The sequence below is a fragment of the Hermetia illucens genome, chromosome 2 (assembly GCF_905115235.1).
Source record: "Hermetia illucens chromosome 2, iHerIll2.2.curated.20191125, whole genome shotgun sequence".
Taxonomy (NCBI): Eukaryota; Metazoa; Arthropoda; class Insecta; order Diptera; family Stratiomyidae; genus Hermetia; species Hermetia illucens.
The window spans coordinates 90,935,613-90,958,804 of NC_051850.1; the positions used below are offsets into that span (position 1 = coordinate 90,935,613).

Below are 23,192 nucleotides of genomic sequence, written 5' to 3' on the forward strand. Positions count from 1 at the left end.
AAGCTCTTACTGTACAAGACTATGATCTTGCAGTCCTCATGTATTCCTCGGAGACTTGGGTTCTTAGCAAGCAAAATTGTGAACTCTTGGCAGCGTTCGAGAGAAAAATCCTCCGAAGAATTTTTGGTCCCCTACATGAGGATGGACGATTCCGTAGCCTACACAATGACGAAATCTATGAGCGATACCATGACCGTCCGGTTCTGGATAAAATCCGGCTCAATAGGTTATGGTCGGCGGGTCCCTTAATCCGTATGGATGAAGATGATCCCAGCCGAAAAGTCTATAAGGGCAATATCTATGGTAGAAAAAGAAGACGAGGCAGAACCTGCCTAAGATGGAGCGATGGCGTAGGTCAGGACGCCGGACAGCTTTTAGGGGTATCGAATTGGTGAATCTCGGGATGTCTGGAGTTCCTTATTAAGGCAGGCCTAGACCGGGTACCGGTTGTTGCGCCGTTGATGATGATGATGATCCTGCGCATACCTTCCATGTGCATTTCATTAACGAAATATATACATAAAATAACCTTAGTTCGATTCATGAAACTTGTCTATCTAAAAACAGTTTGGTTTGGTGTACTAGATTGCATAGTTAGCGACAGAAATAGTTACTTGACGAGTGAACATTTTGCTGAACAGAGAGAACGTTATAATCCCACAATCCTGAAGACTGCATCAAAGAAGATGAAATTAAATGGGAAGCGAACCATAAGTTCTATTCGCTGGAGCCTGAATGTCACCCCGAATCAGACAACGAGAGAACTTTCATACGGGAACGACGAAGGTATTTCACAGAATGGTAAGAAAGAGAGATAAGCATGCGACGAAGATGCATCTTAGCAGCGTGGCCGAACTATCAACTCAGCCGTTTTAGGTAACTCGAGATACACCTAAAATTAGTAACGCGTTGTACTGTTAAAGAAAATTCCTATATATGTGACGATACCATTCTTTTGAATATGATCAATAAAGAAACCATTTTTATGATCTAGCGTTCATCTAGTTCACGGAGCAAAAAGAGGAGAAAAGAAGGAGTTTGGATCGGACGATCTGCGGTAGAGTATTGGCCACGATTATTCATCAATTGTTTACGGATCTTACAATAAAGTTACATATTTTGAAAAGCTTACGTTTGGATGAATAGTGTGACTTTACAGACAAAAAGTGGATTCAGAAATACAATTGGATTGGTGCTGATGCTTTTATCGTTGATTATCAGATGCAAATTGCAGTAGTTTAGGTGCTTCTTCCATAGTAGCACTACAACCAGCTCATACTCATTATTATCTGGGCAGATGCACGTCAAGGATTCAAAAATGAAATGTCGATCTACTTATCTAAAATTCCTATTTAGAATGAATCTCTGTGGAAACCTCCGATTTTAGACGAAATTAAAACCAGGGCACAGTACATCAAATAAGTAGAATCCACACTAAATTAACAGGACTTTCGAATGTATTGGGGAAGCTTATCCCTACACATCATAAGCACTAAACCACATGTGGATTCTTCTAGATGTTGAGGACCTATGATGTGTACGAATAAGCTTTTCTAATACATTCGCAACTCCGGGCCGTTTAGTGTAGGTACTGCGTATTAGATATAGCGTAAAGCAGGGCATGGCTGTCGAATTGAGCTTAATCTATAAGTTGATAGCAGCCTTCAACAAACCATCCACAAAATAATACAGCACATCTCTTAAGTACCTCAAAGAAAATCACAATGGTAGCAATAAGATTACAAGTCAAGATTGATAACCGGCAGCCTTTGATACGAAAATCGGACTGAAGAAACTAGGTGGACTTCTTCCATAGTTGTCTCGTTTTGCTCGCTAGTACGTAATAAGAAAGATACTGGTTCACACAAAAGGTGTTTTACTGCATAAGTCTAAACAAATTGTAGCCATCGCTTGCATCTATCTTGCTCGCTTACACATTCACTAAAGAAGTTCCACTAAACCGGAACCAGGAAGCAAAGCAACAATGAAACCGAAAATTCCGCACAAATGGGAAAAAGACCTTATTAGACAAATTGTAACAATGCAGATGTAAAATTGTCAAAAGGCGATAATAAACCTGCCTATACCCTGAAGAGTACAGCCCACTTCTTAAGAGTTTTTACTCAGTTGCAGACCTGTACATAGGAAAACTCACCTCGAAGTATATAAATCATTAATAAGATCTATGCTATGCTACGGATGTGAACGATGGGCCCTCAAGCCTCTGTAAACTTGTTAAATGTTTTCAAATGGCGATTTCTCAAGGGAATTACAAGAGCAAAGCAAGAAGAAGATTCATGGCGAATATGACCTACGACCGTGCAAACTATTTAACGGGGTGAAAGCCTCTCTTCGGTTATAAGACTCTGGAAGCAACAATGGGCAAGCTACGTATAACGATTGCACGAGGATCGAGTACTTAAACACATGCTTTGAAAAAGACTGAGAACGAAAACCAGTGAGAAAACCCAGGATGCCCTAATCCAAGTCTGCCAAGGAAGTTTGTAGCTGCTTGAATTTTGCAATTGAAGGCTGTGGTTGATGGACCGAAAAAAGGGAAGACTTTGCTTACAGCAAGCGAAAAGGGAGGCGGTCTATAAACAACGACGACATAGGTCAGAAGTGGCATAGATGGAAATCACAAAAATCATCCTTAGAAAAAACAGAAAATATTCATATTTGCAGAGCGCAGGTTCCGGTTTCCGACTTGTTTAACAAAAATAATATTATGGTATCTGCATAAACTGTTCAAGTTAAGCCACTCAACACACACAAGCCATCAACCACTTAGGAATGCTATAATTACTGATGTAAAGAAATCATTTAGAATATTTATTATACACAATTCATTGCCAAATTTTGTGGTAGATGCGACTTGGAAATCTTTAGAACGAGACCTTATGATTTTGCCCGCTAAATGAATTTTTATAAAATTAAACTACATACACTTACTGCGAGATTCTTATGTGTTATTACAGGGGATAGCATAAATCAACACTAAACTTTTGACTTCCACTCTAAACTTTTCTTCACATTCCAGTAAAATCTAATCATGCATACTTTTGTGCGTACGCATATATGATACCTCAACAGGCACTCTTTATATTTATAAATCCCAGAAGCAATGCGCAAAATCTTCGACAGAAAGGAGGGTGTGTCACGGATGTGCCCACTTTATAAATTTAAACAGCGCATGCTATGCGGGGATCTGTGCGCAACTGAATAAGAGTACGATCAAATGGAATGACGTAATGGACTGTTGCAGGCCGAGTTCTGAATTACTAGGTAGTCGTCATTCCAAACGGATGCTACACTTTCCAATCTTAACCATGAAGAGATTGCGCTGGGGCATCATTCACTTCTGCCGGACTACCAATTGCCCATCGTGGAGACAATTAAGATCAATTGTAAATTGGGTCTCTCGATCATACAAATTCCCAAAAGGACATATTGAATTGGAAAGTTAATCAATGAATAACGAGCTTCGAGGTTTGTTTGTGTAAGGTACAAGTATTCCCACAGTACAGATGGTGCAATTAATTGTACCACAATATCATTTCAATTCATTACATGGGTCGCAACACACGAATTAAAATGGCGCCAGTCGGCCTTAATCGTTTTCTTCTGCGAAGAAGAAAATCAATTGAAGAGGAATTTTTTAAAAATCGTAACGTAAAATGAAAAACTAGATGGAACACCACGCAGAACAGTAGCAGCATGTTCAACCCGTTTCATCTCCCATAGGAGTATAGAGTACTCGTATACTAGCCTAAAGAGTACTACTTCAGGAATAGTCTGAAAATGCACTTGCTATTGCATCTTATTTCACGATGAGAGTTCAGCATGCAGAATTTCGCAATTCAAGATACAAACAAGTCGGAAAACCGGAACTATATCGCTTGAGATATTGAAGGTTTTGTGTTTCCATATGTGAGCAACTTCCAGTGCGTGACTCGTAGAACGAGGGTAGTTCAACAAATCCCTAAAAAATTTTAAGAAAAAAAAAATATTTCATGAACTCTTTTTATTTATTTTTCGATATAGATAATGTGCTTTGAACTCGATAAGTTTTGCAAATCTGATCCAACATTTTTCAAACCAAGACTTTTCAAACTAACTTCAGACTTTTGCAAGTCAATTTCAGTATTTTACCACTGGATAAGGATGGAGCTGGTGTTCTTTGGAAAAAAAACTGTGCAAGTCATCAATTTTCTATCGTTATTTGTTTTTCATCGGATATGGGGTATCAAATTAAGATTTAGGCTTTTCGAAACAGGCATTAGTTTTGCCATTGGTTACAAAGAAGTGGAGTGCAAAAATCCAAAATGAGTCGATTACTTCTCTCTCAAAAACCACCCAGCCGGAAAATCTGAATCTGAATTACAGTGATTCGTGCATATGACATCTAGGCCACCAAACACTTTCCGTTAAGATATCTACTCAACTACAGTTACGAAATTTTGCAGTAATATAGCTTTTAATCTGAGGCAGCATTCCTGAAACTTAGAAATCGTACTATTATTAACAAAGTGATAACAAGTCCAAATAGCCTTTTTCGCGTCAAATCATTACTTCCTAAGAGATACAATTTGAGTACCACATCGAATTGAATATCCGATATCATCAACGTATATACATACCACCACCAATTAACAAAACCTTTTCTACCTATAGTGCCGAGCTTCCAGTTTACAACTCATTTCTTTGTAAATGAGAATATTTATTCAGGATTTTTCCACTCAATCGGCTTAATAATAATTCTGCCCAATTATTGGTTTTTCGCTCTCTCTCTCTGAGCCCCTACGACTGGTGCAATCATGAGGGCTCAAAAGTGTAGCAAATCTCGTTCTCGGAAAGTGTAGCAAATCTCGTTCTCAGCCTATCCAACCAAAAAATCTGTGTCATATTTGTGCATCTACACAAAATTTAGGCCTCACAACACATCCCATTCCGATATCTGCTCAAATAAAGTTAATAATAGCATATTATCATAGTTTAGAAATCCCCTTAAGTTCATCCTTAAAGCACAAAATAGTACTGCTATAAGTAATAATATAACGCACAATTTCGGTAAGGTTGAAGGAAATCGGACTATCATTAACAGAGTTATAAAATTTTACGTGAAATTATCGCACTCTTACACACGTACCACGTCATCATCATATAGCGAGCTCACATGTACGACGAACTTGGGGTTTAAAAATACTCATATCAAGGAATATTTTGAATTGGAGGTATGTACGAATGGGAAAACCTGGATAGGACCTTTTTCTTACATAAGATGAACACAAAACCTTTACACATGAAGTATCAAGCTTCCAGTATTCAAATTTGTTTTGTTTAAAATTGAAAATATGCCTGCGAACTCAACTACTTGCGCACTTTGGTTCGTCGATCACGCATATCGGCCATCGCAGCCACCCCTGTGCCAAGAACTTCGTATACATATTTTTCATTGTCAAGTTTTTGAAGTATAATACTTAATCCGCTAAAAGTGGAAATTCCCAGGTTCGTTAGAGAAAGTGAATATTCATTTTTCCGGTATACGTCAGTCAGTCAGTTGCCTTCTTCAGCAGAATGAACACAGCTATCCTCTTAACGATAATATGTTCTCATTCTCCTTATTCTTAGAATCTTAGTCTTAATAGTATCGCTAATTTCATTATCTTCTTTTTGGTGTCATTATCTTCTTTTCGGTGTCCATCCAGATTTGTATATATATATGTTCCTCACCCTCTTTTCCGATAAAATAGATGTTAGGTGTTCAATTTACTTATTTAAGCTCTTTGATCAACGTTACTTTACCTGTCCCACCGATTGTTATTTTTTACGAAAAGCCATGAAGAACTAATTTGACCCATTTTACTAACTCAGCTTCCTTCAAATGCTGTTTAACAGGGGTACTAACTAAACGTTCCATTTGTCCTATGCAGGTACACGGCAATCCTCGTAAGACATCTTGTAAATGCCTTTTGTTCGACCTGTTTCTTAGAGTCCTTCTCAATAAGCGTATGGTCCCTACATGGTGTTACCACCTCATTGATTTCATTAGCGATTCTGCGTCATAAAAGGGGAAACATTTCTATCGAGCACATTACACTAACTGGTTCTGTGCCCTTGTTGATTCTTCTGTTCAAACAGGGTTGTCAGGTGACTTTCAACTATTTTCTGTGCCCTCCTTGTGAGGTTATGGATCGACGCTAGCCGATGTCCATTTTATTGTAGCGGTGCCAACAATGTACAAGTATGCGGTAAAATGAATATTCCTTCAATTTATTTCCTTTTAGAGTAAGGCTTTTTTAAACCAACCAAGCCCAATACGTAACACTACTGTTTAGTTACAACCTAAAAATCAATTTTCCCCATTTTTCAAAATAAGCAAAAGGTCAATTATAAAAATTTGATTAGAAATCACAAGGACGCATATTACTGAGACGTTGGCAGATATCTGATAAAAAACACTTACTAAAAACAAAACCGTTCTTATACAATGACCGCCATCTCATGGATTTTCTAAGGATTTATTGAAGCGAGAGGCGTTGTGTAGTCTAAAATTCAAATGATTGAAACCAAATTTGCAAAGTGTGAGATGCAAGCCTTTGGTACCGTGCAGGAAGCGTTACTCAAAATGGCAAATGCTTACATATGTTGCCATTTTCTCTGCCCCCTTAGAATGAAAATTATCACAGCGCATCAGTCGGTTTCCTGCCTAGGCCTGCCTTAGTAAGGGACTTCAGACATGGTTTTGTACCGAGATTCATCAATTCGATATACCTGAAAGATGTCTGGCGCCCTGGCCTCCGCTATCGCGTATAACTGTTGGATCTTCCTCATCCATACGGATTAAGTATCCCGACACCTCCGACACTTCAACCTATTGAACCGGATTTTATCCACAAATAGACGATAGTATACCGCCCATAAATTTCAGCGTTATATAGGGTACACGCTTCTATCCTGTAGAGATTTCTTCCCCTGTAGTGTGCAACATTGCCACTTTAAAAACATACGTATTTATCCATATCATATGTACGTTCTGTATGGCTGGAGAAGTCCAATTCTGGTGGAAACATCTGTCTAATTTAGTCAAAGGCTTCGTTTTGTTCGATGCCTGAAACACACACACACATTTGTCTGACTCAACCGCAGATGTTTGTGGGAGACAGAACTTTGTCCGACACAGATACTGACGTTTGTCTGTTTTTTTGTCTGAATCAGGCAGATATGTTTGTGAAGCCAGCCAGAAGTTAGTAAAAGTGTTTTCAATAGGTACATCTTGCAATACCAGATAGTATTCTATTGTATTCTCCCCAGCGGGCGTTAGCCGAATCTGTCGTGTCGTGTTTTTCGCAGTGGGCGTTCACCTTGATCCTTCTTCAAGTATCCACCCATCCAGATTTGTAGTATCTGGAATCTGTACCGTTGAATTGGTTTTGCCGTCCGGGGTCACCGATTGTGGTCCTACCTAGTTTGGCAAAATAACACATCACTATTCATATCAATCCTTTCTCATTTATTAACCACCATTATTGAAGTTAATCCTTTTACAATTAATTAAAAACTTTAAACTTGAAAATCTTTTAAATTTTTATAACAATCAATCCAATTTCAAAAAACATCAATATTAATATTTCCTATTCAAAAAATATTAAATCAACATTCTACTTCATTCACCTTGTCCTGAGATGGAAGTCTAAGCTGTAAATTTTTTTAAAAAAATCTACAAAACTTTTTTGAACGATCATTATATCATCTTAAAGTGATATACGGAATTTTTCTTCTTGAAAATTTTTTTACAGTTATGTTACAAATGGCCGGCAAAGAAATGATTTTTCAGGTGTAAAACAAACCTTTACCAGAATCGATTACCTGTCTGTCTGTCTGCCGGTTACACGCACTTTTCCCCAAAACAGCTAAAGGAATCCGAACGTAATTTGTTGAACGTATGGGAACTATGAAATCCCACGCATATAGTGAGTGACATAAATTTACTCCATTAGTACTGCGAAAGACATATTAGTTTTGCCGTGAATTGTAAACCATACAATGAAGAAGTCGAAATGTGCGCACTTAAAGTGAGACAGGAATCATTTTCGGAAACAACCCAACCCAAAAATTTGAAAAAAAATCAGGGTGGTGGGCTTATATGAAATATAGGCCTCAAAATATGTCCCATTCCGATATCTGCTCAAATATACTTACCAATAATACATTACCAACTTTTAGAAATTGACTGATAAAGCCCCCTTAAGTTCATCCTAGGAGCACCAAATTGTGCACTGCCATGTCGCCCATATGCATGCCATGGAAATTCGGCTATTAGTGTGAAAGTTATAGCAGTTCAAACTTTGTGCGAATTTACTGCATGCTAATCCATGCAAATAAGATGCTGACGTCATAATTAACGATAATAATTGACATTCGAGTGACAATAAGTGACATTCATGAAGAATCCACTTCTCCCCAGCCATTTTTAAGTCGCAGACACAAAACCTCTGTCTATTTGTCTGTATGTCACACCGATTTAGTCAGAAACGGCTGAACCGATTATTACGAAATTCATCCCAGGAGTACAATTTGACAGCATTGACGATAATATAAGACATAATCCTGAAAAGTTTGAAAGCAATGCGACTATTATTAACAAAGTTATGGAAGGTTAAAGTTTGGCATTTCAGGTAAGACATGTATGGCGGGGTCGATGAGAACGTTTTAGTTTTCTTTTTTGATTGTTTTTAGTTATTTGCATTTCAGTGTCAATTATTCCAAGTGGACATGTGTATGTATATGTATATGCTAATAAAGCTTGCGGGTAGTAACCAATATAATAGACATGTGTATTCTGTTACCAGCGGTTTTTAATTTACGTACCAAACATATATATGTTTGCTTTCGTGCACGGAGCAAAGCGGAAATGCCTGAAAATGCTTTACATCAATTTAGATGCGCACATATATATGCATGCTTCGTCAAGCGGTAATAGAAAATGTTTATTTATTGAGGACGAACAGAGTATTTATGTCGTTGATTTGTCTGTCTTCTTCTTCTTTTTCTTCAGCCTTTGTCCCGTTCACAAGCGGGGTCGGCTCGTCGTGATCGGTTTCGCCATTTGGCTCTATCGAATGCCTAATCTGGGTGCAATCTCGAGGCTTTTAAATCCCCATCCAGCGTATCAAGCCACCGTTGTTTAGGTCTGCCTTTTGGTCGTTTACCATCGACTTCGATGTTCAGACCAATCTTGGCAAGTGAATTCTCATTAGCACGAATTGCGTGACCATACCATCGAAGATGGTATGGTCACCTCTCTCGCAACTTTTTCACGATCGGTGCAATCCCATATGTGTATCCTGGGGGGACGCTTCCCTGACGGACACCGATAGAGACACGAAACCGTTTTGATATACCCACCACACTTTACTTTTCGGATCGTGGTAGAGTAATTTAAGCTACCGCACCAGTTCTTCTGGTACTATGCGTTGCCACCGAGCATACCGGATGAGTTCATGTAGGATACGATCAAACGCTGCCTCTGAATTCACAAATGTTCGGCAAAGAGGGGGAAACTTCTCACGAAGTATCCCCATGATTAGCCGCGTAGCGTCTATTGGTTATTCACGGTTTCTTGAACGATATGGCGAATGCGGTTGTTAAGATTGTGTTAAAAAATCTTCATAGTATCGGAAAATTTCAAAGAATTTGGTTGGATAGATTTTGAGGTATGGTGGCAGCCGATTTTCAAGATGCAGTTTCGAGAAAAACGCATTTGAAAATTTAAATGTGATTATCAACAGTAAAATTTTAACTCGCCATTAATCTGCTATGCCTAGTCCATAGAGAGCACTCTCCGTTTCTTCAAAAAAGTCTTGTAAGGCCGATTTTTGCTCTCTGGTTTCAACTCTGGCTCTTTTAGCGAGGTCAGTCGATTGTCGTTCAAACCGCCAAATTCGCGCTTCATTACGGCGATCGACATAAACCCGACATATGTGACCAACTTGACATCCCATTGTCACTAGGATTTTGAGAATGCCATTGAATCCTTCATTGGATAAAGGTGTTTAGGAGCGAAAGTCCAGATCAATGCCTTTAACGACTCATTGGTATTCTGGGTCTCTGCTCCTAAACATCTGTTCAGGAGATCATCCCGTGACAAATCTTCGTAGATTGGTTTGATGACTATTTGAACTTCTTCAGTCAAAGGTGCCTTCTCGTGGTGGAAACTATCCAGTTCTCCTTTAGCTTCCACTTTGCGCCATTTGCACCAACTGTCCTCGACTGCTGGACAATTTTGATGCTGATGATTTTCGTCTGTAGAACATTTATGGAAGAAAGTTGCCCAAATTTCTTGCTTCATTCCTTCTATTGAATTTGCGTGTCGACGAAAAGCTAGCCCAAAAAATGTAGTGAGGTCGTTAATAACCTTATCAGTAAGTTTTCCAGCCTCTTTTCCACCGATGCCTTCGTGATTCTTCTTTGCATTTCTAAGCCGTGTTCCCATTCTTTCCTTGGCATGTCCTACGCATTCCTTTTTTACTACTACGTATATTTTATTATTTGCAGAAATTTGCAGAAATACAGGAGAAAACTCCAGCAAAATCCAATATACAATATACAAAACTTTTCGCAATTGGAACATCCACGTTCAGGCTTGCTAAAAGTTTCTTTGCTGATATTAATGCGAAGTCCTTTTTCTTCTCTGATAAGTATCGATTCCCATGAAATTTTTAATGCGAGCATGACGTTGAACGTTAAAGCGATCTCCCTTCGTACGATCCATTTAAAAAAATCACTGAACACACAAACAGCATAATACTTACAACAAAATATAACTTAATATAGCTTGAAAGCCTTTCAGTGCTCACTCTAGACTGGATTATCCTTTTTATTCCAAACAGCAAATAAGTTTAGACAATTGATTGGTTTTCCATCCAATATAAAAAATATTTATACCTATGTTCGAATTTATAAGGCTCAGGTAAAAAACTAACAGGTAGAAAAAGATTGGATGCTCTTTCTCAACGAGTACTCTAGCCGCGGCTGCGAACTCCTTACTTGTTTAACACTGTAATTTCTGAACGACTCGGAATATCGGAAAATCCCTTTGCCCACATATTCTCCACTATATATAGACATAATTCATGCAAAAAAAAATCGATTTCTCCAACCCGACACACGGGATGACCCCCTTAAAGGAATAATACCACACGTTACATGCTTGAAGAATTTCCTAGATTTTCCAAATAAATCAGACAGACACACAGACACTCAATCGATTTTAATGACCTTTTTGTTTCACACAACCGTAGGAAAGGTTAATGATAATATTGATATCAGCAAATTTTTCTACTGCAATTAAAAGAGGGTTTTGTGATTAAAATAAAAAAAAATAAATTAAAACCAAAATAATTGAATGATATAGAACCACCAATACACAATTGTCCTGCAGCCTAAGCGCATAGCAAACGAAACGAAGGCGGTCTTTTTAGTGAGAAAGAGTATCACGGAACGGACATACTGTTAACAAAAACCAAGTATTGACGGTTTGACATAATATGTCTTGATTCCAATTTCAAACTCGACACTATCTCAAAACACATTTCGACGGACAATAAATACACAAAAACATATTAGAGCAAATCAATCCAAATGAAATTGAAAGTTCAAAGTTTTACTTCAACTTAAATTGAATTGAAAGCATTGGCGAAGCAAACAACCTTCATATAAACATGAGTTATTGGGTGTTTGCTAGGATGCCGACTCTATAAATCCACTTGATAGAGCACAAGGCAAAGATTAAAGCCAGGAGAATGTGGTTCACGGAAAAATTATAAGAAGCAAACATGTACAAAGATCCGCTCAATCAAAAATCATTTAATTAGGAATTGACTCTGACTAATTAATTAGAGTCGGCTCGAAGAAAGCGGACTCAGCCACATGCATGAAAATATAATATCTCTGCTTGCCGATTCTTAGTAGACTTTTCTCATTTAGTTTTATTTTTCTGTCTACTACTGATAAGATTACTTTGCATGGTTTACATACTTTCGTCAAAGTTTGTATTTTTTGTAAATTCTAATCCACTGAGTATGGAAAAAAACAGTAAACAAGTCGGGAAACCGGAAGCTGGGCGCTTCAGGTATGGAACGGTTTGTTTGTTTCTTGTGTGAGTATATTTGAGTGTAGAACTATCCCATTTGTACGTAGCCCGTTAAGAATATGCATTTAGCATATCAGATTTAGTATAATACTTCGGGTTGTAAATTTACACGGTAAAGACAACTTTGAGCTACTGTAACTTTGTTACTCATAGTATGATTTTCATCAAACTTGGAGATAATATGCTTCATATTATAATTTATACTACTACCAACTTTTATAACTCTGACATAAACTTAAGGGGGGTTTTACTCAATTTTTCCGAAAATATGGTAATGTACTATTATTAACTTAATTTAAGCAGATATCGATATGGAGAATATTTTGAGGCCTGGGCACCATATAGAGGCAGCTTCATGATTTTTTTCAGATTTTTCGGTTGGGTAGTTTCTGAGAATGGCTCCGTTAAAGAAATCATCACTTTGCACCCCTTCCACTCCCCGCCTTTTTAACAAATCTCAAAACTAAGACCGGCTTCGAAAAGTACTAATCGAGACCTTTCATATGATACCCCACACGAATATATTTGGTGAAAAAAAATTTTACACCCCCCTTTTACATGTATGAGGATCCCTCCTAAATCTCAATGTAGGAGGATATTACTCACTGCATGTCTGGAGGTCCACAGTTCCCACCTTCTCACTAAATTTCGTGTCAATCGGTATAGCCGTTTCTGAGAGTGTGTGACTGTGACAGACAGGCAGACAGACACTTCCAAGCCAACCATCAAATACTTGGGTGTGGTGATAGAGGGGAAGCTCAGCTATAAGCAACACGTACAGTATGTTTGTGATAAATCATCCACTGCCAGTATGGCCCTGGCGAGGATGATGCCGAACGTGGGAGGGCCACGGCATACCTCTAGGTTGCTTATAGGCAGAGTGGTGACCTCAATCATGCTCTATGCGACCCCAGTTTGGAGCAAGGCATTGCGGATGCGAGTTAACACTAGCAAACTGAATGCAGTCTACAGGAGGACAGCTCTGAGGGTATGCTCTGCCTTCAAGACTGTCTCAGATGACGCAGCATTCGTCATCTCTGGAATAATGCCGATTGACATCTTGGCAGATGAGATGGCGAATATATACCATGCAAAGCCAATCTCTCCCTTATCGCAGACGAAGAACGCTGAGAGGGAGAGATCCATAAATAGATGGCAAGAGCAGTGGGAACGCTCGGGAAAGGGTCGGTAGACTCACAGGCTCATTCCTGCCATCAAGGAGTGGTCGAAGAAACGACACGGTGAGACTAATTATAATCTCACTCAGTTTCTCAAGGGACCTGGAGGATATCTCCAATACCTTCACAGGTTTAAATTGGATACCTCACCCGACTGTCCAAATTGTGGGGGAGTCGCAGAGGACCCAGAGCATGTATTCTTCCACTGTCCGAGATTTGTGGAAGAAAGGAGGAATCTAGAGGAGACTCTAGGAGAGGTGCTGGTACCAGAAAATCTGGTGCCGAAAATGCTAGCACATCAAGAGAATTGGGATGCGGTCAACTCCATGATCGCATCTTTTCAAGATAAATTGCGAAAGGCAGAGGATAGGAGAAAAGCGTGGTCACGTGCGCCGTGTATAGAAGAAATGGGATTACGCTAGAGTGAGCTGACTCCGCTCCGTGATGTAATACCTTATGGTAGTTGCGCGGGGCAGGGAGGAAGTCGGGGGTGGTTTTAGTGGGTAAAAATCCCACACGCTGGTGTGTCCAGATCAGTGTCTTTTGAAGATTTCCACCTCCTCAAAAAAAAACGACAGACAGACAGACATTGAACCGATTTTAATAAGGTTTTGTTTTACAAATAAGGTTTTGTTTTACAAACAAACAAACAAAACCTTAAAAAAACAATACATACGAAATACGAAATAGAAACAAATTAAATTATTGATTTTGCCCTTCCCCTTGCGGTGTTTTTTAATATGATTATTGTAAAATATAGAAGCAAGAGTAATAAAAATAGTCAGAACTCTAGATGTTGAATGAAACATATTGTCAAAAATAAAACCATTTCAATTCACAAATGCACGAGAAAATGGAATATCGAATCATGCTGCTTCGCGCCATATGCAACTCTTCATTTGCTTTGTTCGGTGACAAGCAGACGAGAAAATTAATTTGCTAATATGCAGCATTTTTACTTTTCTCGTAATTTTACTTACAAAACGTTATCACGAGCTTCGAATCTCACTAGTCGAGGTGGGATTTGCATCGTGACTTGACGTCGAATACCAATTGACTCAGTTGTCAATAAGAACTTGAGGCAAATCGGGGTAATAATCTCGGATGAGCACAATGCTCACCACATTGCCTCCTACAGAATACTGTAATCCTGTAGTGCACCGTCCCGGTTTTGAACGAAGTACTCTAACACACTTTAAGGCCCTGATCCAACTGGATCGTTGCACCAACGATTATTATTATTTTGAAAAATATATAGGGTCTCTGGTGGTGGTGGCCGGTAGTAGGACAGTGGGAAAATTCGTCAAAAACTCCCTGGTGGCCGGTTGGAGGTCAGTGGGAAAATCCGTCCAGAACTTCCCGCAACGGACAAGCAGACGTGCAGAATGGTGTGATTGTGTCAAAGTGCCAGGATATTAAGGGAAGTCGTAAGAGGTTTAGGTCAGCAGACGCTGGGGTCGTTAGTCCAAGTAAAAAGCATTTTGAATCAATGGGTAAATATATCAAGCAGAAATATACACACACCACAGACAAATGTGTCTCCTTCAAGTTCGGAAGGAACTATAAGGGGCAAAAGATTACTATTCCAACCTGCTACTCTACCTCCTACTAGGTAAATTCTAAACTGGTATGAGAGCACCTTAACAGACTGAACACGCTCGGCTCCTTCAATAAGGTCTAGATACTCTGCGCTCCAGGCCACCTTGGGTTAGAAGCAATGAAGCAAACGACGAGCTAGTTATGCATGCGTCAGCAAGCATTAACTATAAATAACATTTGCACACGCCTGCATCATTTTCGCAGAATGCAGAAATTCAAAACTCTGAGAAATCTGACACCTTCTGGAAACAGTTTTCAACTTTTCTGGAATCTAACAGAAAGTCAAATGTAACAAATAAGATCTCCACCAGTTGCCGTGAATATCCAGTTTGAGTAACGCAATTAGTTGCCGTGAATAACATAATTAATATAAGTTGCCGCGAATTGTGTAACGATTACATTTTAGATAATTCATATAACGCACGTGAAATGTAGTAAATAATTTTCATAAAATACTAACGTGTTCTCGTTTTTGTTCAAGTGCAGTGGAAAAGGGCCTTTTTTTGCCTCCGCTCGGAATTCGGGCCAAAATTAGCTAACCAAGAAAGGAGCCGCAGCGCCGCTATAGAGGCCAGAGCCATTTCATAGCTACGACATTGAAATCGTTTCATAGCTACGACATTGAACAAGACGGAAGGATACTGGGTGAACTTCCCAGGAATGGAAGAGTCCAGGGTGCTCATGTGGGTATACGAACCCAAACACTCAAAAGATTGTTTAAACCCCACCATGAAGAGCCTCCGGATTATTGTGGGAATACTCACTGGTTACAGCAGACTAAACTATCACCTGAGGAAGGTAGGGATGATGCCTGTAGATTCTGTGAGGAGAGTGATGAAACCTCTACACATATGCTGGGACAGTGTCCGGCGCTTATGCAAAGTAGGTTCAGGCACCTGTCAGAATAGTTAATACCAGATGCCAGGTTGAAACCCTTGGAAGTAGGGAACATTTTATTATGTTTCGGTCGGTTGTCGGTTATAAGTCGGCTGTCGGTTATAAGTCGGCTGTCGGTTATAAGCTTACACGGTCTACTATAATTCATAGATATATTATGTAAAAGCGGTAAAGGAACACAATAATTCTTGTAAGACGCAATGCAGCATCTCTTTTCGATATTATATACCTATACGCGCCAATATTATAAGAAGTAGAACCACCCTCTCGAAACGCCAAATTTCTTAGTTTCCTGAACGAGTGGCTCGTAGTTCACCTTCACCAAAAATGTCCGTTCAATATTTCTATTATGGGGAATAGCACCATCAGGAATATACCCCAGTCTATTTTAAAATGGGCGATAACGCCCCCTGTACGCGCTCGAGGCCTAGAGGAGGACTATAAGGAACCCAGAAATTTGTATTTTTCATGTATTTGTATTTTTATCTACTTAATATTTTAACATTTATTGAAATGAAAACCTACCTACGACACAACATAGATTATTTAGTTCATACTTCTACCCTGTACAGAACGCGAAATTTGCTTAGCCGCACACAGTAAATTTCAAAAGAAAAGAAAATGACGGTGAGTTCTGTGCAATCTTTAGTTTTTAAGGTTTTGTGTAAAACGAAACCTTATTAAAATCGATCGATGCCCAGTTTGATGATCCAACTATTAGTGTAACTTATTGAGCCGGATCCACATCCTGTCGGTCATGGTATCGCTCATAGATTTCGTCGTTATGTACGATACGGAATCGTCCATCCTCATGTAGGGAGCCAAAAATTCTTAGGAGGATTCTTCTCTCGAACGCGGCCAAGAGTTCGCAATTCTTCTTCCTAAGAAGTCAAGTCTCCAAGGAATACATGAGGACTGACAAGATCATTGTCTTGTACAGTAAGAGCTTTGACCCTCTGGTGAGACGTTGCGAACGAAACAATTTTTCTAAGCTGAAATAGGCTCTGTTGGCTGACAATAACTGTGCGCGGATTTCATCATCGTAGCTGTTATCGGTGGTGATTTTCGACCCTAGATAGGATAAATTGTCAACGGTTTCAAAGTTGTATTCTCCTCTCGGTTTGAAGTTGTAGGTTGGTTGGTTTTTGGTGCTGACGTTGCCACCATATATTTTATCTTGCCTTCATTGATGTGCCCAAGATCTCGCCCAAATGGCCGCCTGCTCGATCTGGATGAAGGCAGTTTGTACGTCTCGGGTCGTTATCTCCCATGATGTCGATATCGATGTCGTCAGCATAGGCCAGTAGTTGGGTGGACTTAAAGAGGATCGTACTTCTTGCGTTTACCTCAGCATCACGGATCACTTTCTCGAGGGCCAGGTGAAAGAGGACGCATGATAGGGCATCCCCTTGTCGTAGACCGTTGTTGATGTCGAATGGTCTTGAGAGTGATCCTGCTGCTTTTATCTGGCCTCGCACATTGGTCAGGGTCAACCTAGTTAGTCTTATCAATTTCGGAATACCGAATTCTCTCATGGCCGTGTACAGTTTTACCCTGATTATGCTATCATAGGCGGCTTTAAAGTCGATGAATAGATGGTGCAACTGTTGTCCATATTCCAACAGTTTTTCCATCGCTTGCCGCAGAGCGAAAATCTGATCTGTTGCTTCTCCACTCGACAGAGTTTATGATAGGTCTCTGCGTGTGCCCCCGTTCTTTGAGAATGCAATATTACTCGGTATGCGGTATTCTTCCGCTCCGTTGCTAGCTTACATTCATCGTCAAACCAGCCGTTCCGTCTCCTGTTCCGGCTGGAGTCAAGTATGTTTGTGGCCGTATCAATAATAACGTTCTTCAGGTGGTTGTGAAAACCATTTGTTGATGCTCTGTTGCCAGCGGTTATTGCGGCATCGATTTCCCTCTTATAGGTGTCGTGGAAGACTGTGTTGTAGATGGCTTCAGTGTTAACTCTCACCTAACTGTCAGACGGGATTCTGGGTAGTACTGTTATTCGAGCTCGGAGCACCATCCCCCTATATGTTCTGACATTCATAAAGGCTGAGAAGTGGCGGCGTTCAATCAACACGTGGTCAATTTCGTTAAAAGTGGTCCCGTCTGGAGAGGCCCAAGTATGTTTGTGGACCGTTTTGCGCGCAAACCAGGTACTTCCAGCAACCATTTCGTGTGACTGCTAATTGGATAATCTGCAGTCCGTTATCATTTGTATTTTGGTGTAAGCTATGGGAGCCAACATATCGCCTGAATACGGCCTCCTTCCCTCCTTAGCTGTTAAAATCCCCAAGTATGATTTTGATATCATATCTGGGACACGCTTCGAGGGTTCGTTCTACTGCCTCATAGAAGGTATCCTTCTCCGACTCTGCAGGATCCTCTGTACGGGCGTGAACGTTAATGACACCTATATTTCTAAACTTGCCTCGAAAGCGCAGAGTGCATAGCCACTCGCTTATGTTTTCAAAGCCGATAACAGCAGGTCTCATTTTTAAGCTGGCTAAAAAACCTACTCCAAGCACATGGTCTTCTGGATGGCCATTATAATATACGGTGCAGCTGCTCTTCTCCAGGTAACCGGTCCCTATCTAACGCATCTCCTGTAACGCTGTTACATCAGCCCTATATTGGGACAGGGTATCGGCTAGCTGCTCAGCAGGTTCATCTTTGTACAGGGGACGCACCTTCGTGTCGTTGTCGTTGCCGGGGTCGTCCTTGTGTAATCCTCGTGTGGCTTCGTAATAAGTTGTTTTCCTTGTAGGGTTGTCAGCACAATTTGTCCCGTTTTTAGGCGCGGGAGGCTCGCCTTATTCCTTCCCCGTCTGCAGCTTTTCGTTAAGAAAGAGCTCGCAGCGTTCACCACGTGGACGTGGAGGTAGGGTTTGGTAGTAGAGTTGTTGGTGTTGGCTCAGCAGGCATTTCCCAGGTTTTATGCTTCATCGTGGGTACCAATCCACGTTTCGCCCTGGGACCTATACTACCATTTGACATACTGGTCATAAATTGGAGGATGTGAGATGAGCCCTCTATGCCTGATCAGAGGATAATCCACACCACAACAACGCATAAAAGGGGAAGAGGGGAGAATTGGGAACTAGCAAAAGAGACCACTAAACCACTGAAATCACCGGGAGTAGAAGATATTTTCCCAGCACCAATCCAGAGTGGCCTAGGAATCATCTTAGAGTCTCTTCTCAGGGTGGTAAGGGGCAGCATAGCCCTCGGATATATACCAAAGGCATGGAGACGGGTAAAAGTGGTCTTTATTCCGAAAGCGGGTAAAAAGGATCCTTTTCACCCTAAATCTTTCAGACCAATTTGCCTAGCATCGTTCGTACTTAAAACGGTGGAGAAGGTCATAGACAACCATATTAGAGCTAACGACCTAAAGCGTAATCCCCTGCATCAGTGTCAACACGCTTACCGGGCAGTACTGTCAACTGAACTGCTCTGTATTAACTGACGGATGTGCTAAGGGATGCCATAGAAACAAAAGAAATAGTACTGTGTACGTTTTGTGATTTCGAAGGAGCATTCGACAACACATCACACACAGAGATACAAGATGCCCTGAACCGCAAGGTAGTGCGAAACACTCTGGCTTTCTGGTCGGGCAAAATGCTAGAGAGTAAGCAAATCGAAGTATCGACAGGTACGAATTCTATTGTCATGATTACTACTCAAGGTTGACACAGGACGGGGGTTTAATCGCCGCTTATGTGAAGTATGGTAGTGGACGTGCTAAAAATTACTGGAATTTAGGTCCAGGGTTATGCGGACGATATTGTTTTAATCTATAGGGGCAAATATAAGGATACCCTATGCGCTAGAATCCAAACTAGGCTAAGGGTTACTAGTGCGTGGTGTAGGAAGATGGGACTGCGGATCAATCCAGCCAAAACCCCCATAGTGCCATTCACTAGGAGACGTAAGCTTGATCACCGTAGAGCCATAAGGTTACATGAAATGGAGGTGGAAGAAGGAACAGAGTTCAAATATTTGAGAATTACGCTAGAACAAAAATTACTCTGGAGGACGCACACTTGTCGGAAAGCCACGAAGGCTCTGATGACTAGTAACTCCATAGCTGGAAAAATATGGGGTTACAGCCCGAAGATACTACTCACTGCAATAGTAAGGCCAATGATTACCTATGGGACGGTTATCTGGGCAGAAAGAACTGAACTCAGCACACAAGCCAGGAATTACGCAAACTCCAAAAACTGGCTTGTGTGTTCAGTGAGGCAATGAGGACATGCCCAGCGACATCCCTGGAGGTCCTCCTGGGATTAACCCCTCTCCATCTGCACGTACAGACTCAGGCGGGGAATGCAATTTTCACAATGGCCGGGAGCATCAGTGAGGCGGGGAGCTGCCTAAATCGAAGAAAGATTGATATCTTTTCCAGGCGGTATCCCGAATTATTGATACCAAGGGATAACATGACAACGAGGTTTCACTTTGATAAGAAGTTTGAAACACGTTGTAGTAACAAGGGAAACTGGGAGAGCGTGGCTGGGACATACGGCTTAAACCAGCAGCTGATTGCTTGGTACACTGACGGATCCCTCACAGCAGAGGGAGCGGACGCCGGTGTCATTAGACCAAGGAAAATGTACTTAGAGCCAATGGGTGGGTACACTAGCATATTCCAGACGGAAATATACGCCTTTAATTTCCAAAGGAACTACAGAGGGCAGAACATTGCAATTCTCACCGACAACCAAGCAGCAATCAAGGCACTTAGGTCCAACGAGGTAAACTCTAAACTGGTATGGAATGATTTAAGCGACTCAATACGCTCGGCTCGGACAACAAGGACTGGATACTCTGGGATCCAGGCCATGTTGGGTTGGAAGACAATGGCGCAGCGGGCGAACTAGCCAAAAAGGGAGCGGGGACACCATGATACGAGCCAGAACCCTTCTGTGGAATCGGAAACGGATTCATGGCTATGATATTAAAAATAAAGAGGAACGGTTGAGGGCACTATACTGGGCGGGCCTATCAAGAATGGAGCAGTCCAGGGCGCTTATTGGGGAATACTAACCCAAACACACAAAGGATTGCTTAAACCGCACTAAAAATAACCTCCGGATCATAGTGGGGATTCTCACTGGTCACTGCCGGCTAAACTATCACCTAGGAAGCTAGGAATATCTACGGACACTCCCTACGGGTTCTGTGCAGAGTGTGATGAAATGATGATGAGACATTCTGGGAGAGGATCCGGCACTTGTGCAAAGTAAGTCGAGGCATCTGGGAGAACATTTAATACCAGATGCAAAGTTGAAAAATCTGAAAGTCGGGAATATAAGCTTCCTTGGGATACTAAGATTAATAGGTGCACTATAACCAGCAAACAGAACAATAATATATTAATAATATTATTAAGGGGGTCATCCCGTGCGAAGGCCGTTTTTTTGGCTTTTTTTAGAAATTTTTTGTGAAGAAGTGGAGGAAGATGCAAATACGAATTTTCCACCATATATTTATTAATATCTTGAGCGTGCATAGTAATTTTTCCAGCCCGATCACATAGTTGGTTCTTGAAATACAGAGCAATTTATACACCCAACTCCAAAAAAAGGTGTTTTTCTGCTGCCACGCTAGAGGGGCTGCGATCATCCTAGAGAAAAATAAACGGCATTTTAATGTGCAGAATTAACCACAGTCCGCAAACTAGGATTATTAAAAAATATTAAAAACTAAATTTTTGGCGCCGTGTTAAACTTTGTTTTTGAAAAAAACTACTGAATGAATCCTAATTATCCTAGTTTATGGACCGTAGAAATATGTTCTGAATAAGTCATGAATGGATAGATTTTGGACTATGGTGGCAGCTGACTTTGAACCTGCGGTTTCGAGAAAAACGCATTTAAAAAGTAGAATGCGATTTTTAGCCATAAAACCTTAACTGACCATTAATCTGCTATACCTAGTCCGTAAACTTAAGGTTTCTTGAAGAAACACATGTACGGGCTTGGCTTCAGTTCTTGTCCTTTTAACGAAGTCGTTCGAACGTCATTCGGACCGATAAATACGAGCTTTATTACGGCGATCGACATAAAGCTGGCATGTGACTTATCACGTATTTAGCACTATAATTTCCGAATGACTCCGAATATGAAAAAATCACTTTGCATATATATTCTACACTATATCTAGATACAATTGATGGCAGAAAAAAAAATTCGGTTCTGCGGATCCGACACACGGGATGACCCCCTTAAATTAATAATTCGTTTCAAATATTAATGCAGAATAGCTTTGTGGTTACAAATATTTAAGGTGACGTTTGAAATCCCACTGGTGACAAAGAATTTTCATCGTCGGATAGTACTCAGGTATTGAGTAAACATCCCGCATCAAACCAAAATAGTAACTACTGACGAGTGCAATGTCGGTTGGCCACATTATATCCTAGCATACTGTGGAGATTTCGAAATGAAATGCTCTAGAATTACTTACTTAATTTGTCTTCTATTGAATTCTTTTATATTCCAACACATAAAACTACAGAGCAACCCACAATAAGCCGAGCAGAATAGACTTCTAAACGAAAAATTAAAGAGAAGAAAACGACCAAACAAATTTGGCGCCTTGGTGGGAATGGTGTTAATATTATGAACCACAGGGACTATGACAGAATTATGATAGTTCCGAATAATGTAGAAGTCTTAGAAATCTCGGAAAATCTAATTCAGACAAAGTTAATCCGCATACATATTCGAACCACTATCTTTACGGGTTACGTATCAGGTTCGTTATCCTAATGTGTCCATCTTCAACCATCCAAGGTGAGACGCACTTATTCAAAACATTCCCACATTAACTATCTATTGCTTGTTTATAATTCTTAGTAATTGGACCAGACATTGTTTTGTCAGGTGCATCAAGAACATCTTCGGTCCACGGGAAAGTAAACATTCCCATGACCAAAGCACAATCTGCAGTGGAACATACATAATAATAACAACATAAATAATAAACAACATCTTACCGCCCCTTATGGCACCAGAGATTCGTCGAGCGTTTCCCGCAATTCGCGCATGTGACTGTGCAACAAGTCGCAGACCAGTACCGCTTTATTACTCGCAGCGATACAAGCCCGGCCCCCATCAGGGAACGTGTTCGACTTGAGGTCATCGGGGAAACTGGTGACCGAGAGTTGATGGGGGCAGGTGCGGCGGCATCAACAACACCACGCCACACTGCAGGCAGGTTCAGTACTCGCCGAAGCACTCTTCTCCACCGCCCAGCTGAGGTTTCCGCTGAGGTTCGGGACAAATTCCAAAGAGCATGTATAGAATTCTCGGATATGGATCCTTTGCATAGACCAGGTATTCCCA

At 40.6% G+C, this 23,192-nt stretch overlaps 1 protein-coding gene across 2 annotated transcripts in view; it reads right to left on the reverse strand.

The window, feature by feature from the left end:
• Window positions 1–23,192, reverse strand: part of LOC119648770 (proton-coupled amino acid transporter-like protein CG1139) — a 65,101-nt gene that overhangs the window by 39,129 nt on the left and 2,780 nt on the right. The window contains exon 1 of one of the 2 annotated variants that reach the window (XM_038050600.1): window positions 2,953–3,083. The exons of the other annotated variant lie outside the window; for it this stretch is intronic. The gene's annotated coding sequence lies outside the window, so the exon portion shown is untranslated. Of the gene's footprint in view, window positions 1–2,952; window positions 3,084–23,192 lie in introns of those variants that run through there. 2 annotated transcript variants of the gene reach the window in all.